Below are 5,622 nucleotides of genomic sequence, written 5' to 3'. Positions count from 1 at the left end.
TGTAAACCTGCAAGTGGACTTAGTCCGATATGACAATGAAGTTGAGTGGTTCTACTCTTGAAGCTAGATATTAATTAGTGAGTTGTCAGTAACTCATTTAATTAATTGACATTCGATATGTCACGCCCCAGAGGAGTCTCTGTCCGAAGAAATTTCGGTAGCACCTCCCCTGTACCGGTGACAATCTGAATCATTTCTACAGACATAATATACATCAGCCACAGGCGGCTGGAATATACACACAACCACGCAGTTATATATATATCATCAGCCTACATGGCTGGAACAAAACCAACACAACGAAAATGACAGAAACCCAATACTAACCAAAGCACAAAAACTGCTAGCCGGCTAGGCTTACACAACCAACAACAAATACAAAATACCACATAACAACATCAACACTCCAAAAATAAAACCGGAGTACAGAGCTAAACAAACTGATACATAAAACAAACAAAACATACGTGAAACCGATAAGTCTTCTGATGTGACGTGGGGACCAGCAGACAGGATGCTCCAAGCGACACCATAAATAACCTGGTACCTGAAAAAGATAGTGTCAACGGGGGTGAGTTCAACAACTCAGCGAATACCAATGGACATGAGTAGTAAGATATATCTAACAACAACAAACATGGAATACAGCTTCCTAATCATATATATAGGGAATATGTAAAGCGAAGGTGGCGAGGAATGTACTCACGGGAACTCTATCCGAGACAAAGGGTCGTCGAGGCAGAAAGTGTCGATAATCACGTATGCGGTCAAAGGTATCGTCGACCAAAATGCGACAAATCGTGAAACCACAATCACGATAATATAAATACATCAATGCGTATGATCTAATGATGCGTCTGGTCACCCGCGCGGTCGATCCTCTCGCCTGAATGGCGAGGCCGAGGTGGGTAGAAATGACAATAGTGCACTCTGTCGTCACTTGCTCACGATGGTGGCCAGGGTGGGCGGGATCTTTGTCGGATACTCTGTCTGTGACCCCAATCATAAATGGGGAGCTCGATGCTCTCAACTCCGATACGATGGCGGGAGGTATCTCTGCCATTACTACGAGTCACGACCAGCGGAGAAGCGAGTCCACCGTCTGCGGCTACTCTGTTGCTACACTAAATGCCGTGAGAACAGAAGGCGATCAGGCCGGCTACCACCGGGTCGTATGACAGCCAGAAGCAGTGAAGCTGCTACACACACGATATACCACTAAAGCGGGTGGGGGTGTGTGCGATCATGTAATGGCGATGGGCTCGACCGTAGTGGGCCGAATCGCGACATGCAATCATGATGCATGTCATTATGCGTAACAAAAGCGATCAACATAACCATATCCATATATCTGAAATGGGTCTTGTAAAGCGATGGTCACGTACGAAAATCTAGAGTACAGTCGGATAAAATATCGAAAAAAACCTATGTCACGAACATAATAAGTATGGAATATCCTGATCAGTATAGAAAAATCCATATATACATAATATGGGTACCACAGTATCAGTAGGTCAATCCACGGATCTAGGACATACAGGTCCTCTATGGTATAGCAACCTAGATCCTAAACATATCTCCTTCCATAACATATGTACCAACAATATGCACATATCAAAAATCAAGGTCTAGGTACACGAATCATATATGATATACAAATAGAGGTACACAAGCCAGTCATGGCATAAAACCTAAGTATCAGATAATCTCGATACACATGACTGAAACCAAAAGTCCAGAACCTAGTCCTAACCTCAGTAAAACATGGTATGTCACTTATTCTAGAAACTAAGATACTCATGGTATTACAGTACTCATGGCAATTAATCACATGATATAAGCACGGATACGTCACAGGCGATAAACCTAACATGCTATAGATATCAAATAGTGACATACCAAAGACAAACATGTTCATTGCTTGTAGTTATAAAATACTATGCATATCCAAAGACAATATCATAAAAGATAAGTCAAGAGGTACCCGCCTTTAACTGTAGATCCAATCCAGTCAAATCCAACGTTGAGATGCTCATCTCAAATCAGAGTCCTATGACTCTCTGTCCATAAGCTCCAAGAGCACACACAAACCTATCCCTCCAAGAAACAATCCAAAACTCCAATCATACAGCAAAAGATTTGCTGAAACCCTAATCCTCAGTACAAAAACTCACCTCAACAGATGAATTGCTGTTGATCCAAAATTAAAGAGCTGCAACGGTATGCTGCTGGAAACTCATGGTTGTAACCACAACAAATCCTTCCACATGCTTGCTGGTCGGAATCAAACCACAGTCCCTGTTTCCCAGAAAACCACCCAAATCAAACCAAGATAGATCAACATATAGACTCCATGGTTTAACTGCTACCCTACATCTTACCTAGATTCACAGTCGTTGCAGGAACCAGTAGCCACTGAATGGAGTGGCTGTCAGAACTGGGTAGCTGCTGGAAACCCAAGTAACACCCTACAATTCACTATCCGGATCAAAAAGATCAAGAAATCAACAAGATATTCTATCACCACTACAATTTAACATCAATATAGCCTCCCTTACCTCCAAGATCAGAACCTCGTGCTCACGTCGTCAGCCAGGGGAAGTGATCAGAAACGATCGGGAAACTGGCAGAGGTAGAGGAGAGGCGGCACCGTGAGGCTAAGTGGCTGCGGTAGTGGATAACTAGGGCACTACTAGGCCCATCGGTGGCGCGGCAGCACCTGGTGATCAGCAACCAGTGTCGTGGTGTGAGGTCGGTAGAGGGACGGGCGTCTGCCGTCGCTAGGGCAGAGGAAAGGAGAGTCGGCTTGATCGGCCAGGACGAGGGCTCATGGACAGCGGCAACCTGCGATCAGTGGCGTCGGAACGGCGGTGTCGTTGGATTCCAGTGGTCGGTGATCGGCGCGCGGATCAAAAGAGAGGAAAGGGCGACTCTCGTCGCCGGCGGCCTGGCTTCGGGCAAAGGAGACAATGAGATCAGAAGAAGGCTCGGTGAGGAAGAAGATGAGAAGAGGGGAGAAGAAATCGCTGCTTGCGGTTAGGGCACAGCGTCGGCAGGGAAGAAAAGAGTAGGCGCGGGAGAAGAGGGCAATCGGCGTCGGCTCGGGCTAGGTCACGTGGGGAGAGAAAAATAAGAAGAAGAAAAAAAAAGAAATAGGAAAAAAAATAAAACTTTTCCTTGCTAAAATGGGGTAGCCTAAACAGGCTTTTTTGGGCCCCATTTTTATCCCCGTAACCTGAGTCATACGAGCTCCGAAAAATTCTCAGAAAATTTCTAAAAATTTCAGAAAATTCCCTTATCATTAATTACCATTTTTTCGGTATTTTACATTCTCCTCCACTAATAAAAATTTGGTCCCCAAATTTCGTTATCTACCATCAGCAAGTTATAACAACAGATAGAAAGTATAAATGCTGAACGGTAAATTAAATCACATACCTCAAGTGAAAAGATGGGGGTATCGAACTCGGATCGTATCCTCGAGCTCCCAAGTAGCATGCTCGTCCGAATGATGCTGCCATCCGACGTTAACCAGTCGGATAGTCTTATTCCGCAACTGACGTTTGTTCCGGTCCAGAATCCGTACCGGAATCTCCTCGTAGGTCACGTCTGGCTGTACGGGAACTGAGACATCTGTCAGCACATGTGTCGGGTCGGGTATGTATCTTCTCAACATAGATACGTGGAATACGTCATGTACGCTTGCCAGGGACGGTAGTAGTGCCAGCCGGTAAGCTACTGCTCCAATCCTCTCCAGGATCTGGAAAGGGCCAATGTATCGCGGAGCTAGCTTACCTCTGAGGCCAAATCTCTTCACCCCTTTCGTGGGTGAAACTCGCGGAAAAACATGGTCGTAAAATGGAGAACTCTAAGAGTCTCCGACTCCAGTTATTTTAACTCTTCTGGCAGTCCTGTGCCTCAGACATCCTCCGTATGATAGTACGAACCAACTCTACCTCCTGCTGAGCTCTATGAGGTCCCAACAGCTGGGTCTCCCCAACCTCATTCCAGAGGGTGGGTGTCCGACAAGACCTATCATACAACGCTTCAAACGGTGTCATCTGGACAACCGAATGAAAGTTGTTGTTGTAGGCAAACTCTACCAATGGTAAATGGTCCTCCCAACTGCCTCCAAAATCCAATACACAAGATCTCAGCAAATCCTCTAGAGTCTAAATGGTCCGCTCTGACTGTCCATCTGTCTGCAGATGAAAAGCTATACTGAATTAGAGCTGAGTGTCCAAGGCCTGCTGCAGACTCTGTCAAAAATGAGACATAAAACGAGTGCCTCTATCCAAAATAATACTCAAAGAAACACCATGTAATCTGATGATCTCCCGGCAATACAGATCTACCAGTCGATCCAGGAAATCAGTCTTCCGGATCGCTCAGAAGTGCGCCGATTTGGTTAATCTAACAACGATTACCTAAATCGCGTCATGGCCTCGTCGTGTCCTAGACAAACCACCATAAAGTCCATGGTGATATGTTCCCATTTCCACTCGGGAATAGGAATCCGCTGAAGTAATCCTGCAGGTCTCTGGTGCTCAGTCTTCACCTGCTAACAGACAAGACATCTAGCTACGAATTCCGTGATGTCTTTCTCCATGTCGTTCCACCAGTAGGACGCATCAAATCTTCACACATGCGGGTCCCACCAGGATGGATCGCAAATTGAGAGCGATGAGCGTCCTGAAGTAGCTCCTGCAAGACCAGGTGAGACTGAGGTACGCATAATCTGCCTCGGAAGCATACAATACCCTCCTCATCTCGTTTGAACTCGGTCTATTTCTCGGAAGATATCTGGCTGCCAATGGACCGTAAATACTGATCGCTGATCTGGGCCTCCTGAATCCTCATCCTGATCGACGATTGAGCAACCATGGTAACCAGAATACCCTGCTCTGTCCGTCCCTGCTCCTCAAGGCCTAACTCGGAGAAACCCTGAATCAAATCTGTGACCACAACTCGGTGACAAACTAAAGTCCCTCTGGACTTCCGGCTAAATGTATCGGCAACCATATTAGCTCTCCCCGAGTGATAGCTAATGGTACAATCATAATCCTTCAGGAACTCCATCCATCTCCTCTGTCGGAGATTAAGTTCCTTCTAAGTAAACAGATATTTGAGACTCTTATGGTCAGTGAGAATCTCAAATGTAACGTCATATAAATAATGTCGTCAAATCTTCATGGCAAAAATAATGGCGATTAGCTCCAGATCATGTACAGGGTAGTTCTTCTCATGCTCCTTCAACCGACGAGAAGCATAGGAGACTACTCTATCGTGCTGCATCAGAACAGCGCTCAAACCCTGAATAGATGCGTCGGTGTAGAGGACATATCCGTCCTCTCCAGAAGCTAAAACCAAAATCGGAGCCGACACTAGTCTCCGCTTCAGCTCCTAGAAGCTGGTCTTGCAATCCTCAGTCCAAGTGAACTTCACGCCTTTCCTGGTCAGGCGTGTAAGTAGCATAGCAATCCGTGAGAAACCCTCAACGTATCTCCAGAAATATCAAGCCAAACAAAGGAAGTTGCGAGCCTCTTCTACAGACTCCGTCTAGTCCCAACGGTAACAACCTCGATCTCCTGTGGAACCACGGTATACTCCTACTGGTCACCA

At 45.9% G+C, this 5,622-nt stretch overlaps 1 long non-coding RNA gene across 2 annotated transcripts; it reads right to left on the bottom strand.

The window, feature by feature from the left end:
- Nucleotides 1-1,916: 1,916 nt before the first annotated feature.
- LOC121978049 lies at nucleotides 1,917-3,075 on the bottom strand. Of its 2 annotated transcripts, none has more exons than XR_006111120.1 (4): nucleotides 2,559-3,075; nucleotides 2,382-2,478; nucleotides 2,175-2,298; nucleotides 1,917-2,091 (listed from the first exon to the last, which is right to left on the bottom strand). It is a non-coding gene; the product is annotated as an uncharacterized LOC121978049 (long non-coding RNA). The 2 variants fall into 2 exon arrangements; XR_006111121.1 differs by having other exon boundaries at nucleotides 2,382-2,468.
- Nucleotides 3,076-5,622: the final 2,547 nt, after the last annotated feature.

The sequence above is a fragment of the Zingiber officinale genome, chromosome 4B (assembly GCF_018446385.1).
Source record: "Zingiber officinale cultivar Zhangliang chromosome 4B, Zo_v1.1, whole genome shotgun sequence".
NCBI lineage: Eukaryota > Viridiplantae > Streptophyta > Magnoliopsida > Zingiberales > Zingiberaceae > Zingiber > Zingiber officinale.
This window is presented reverse-complemented; position numbering and strand designations above follow the sequence as displayed.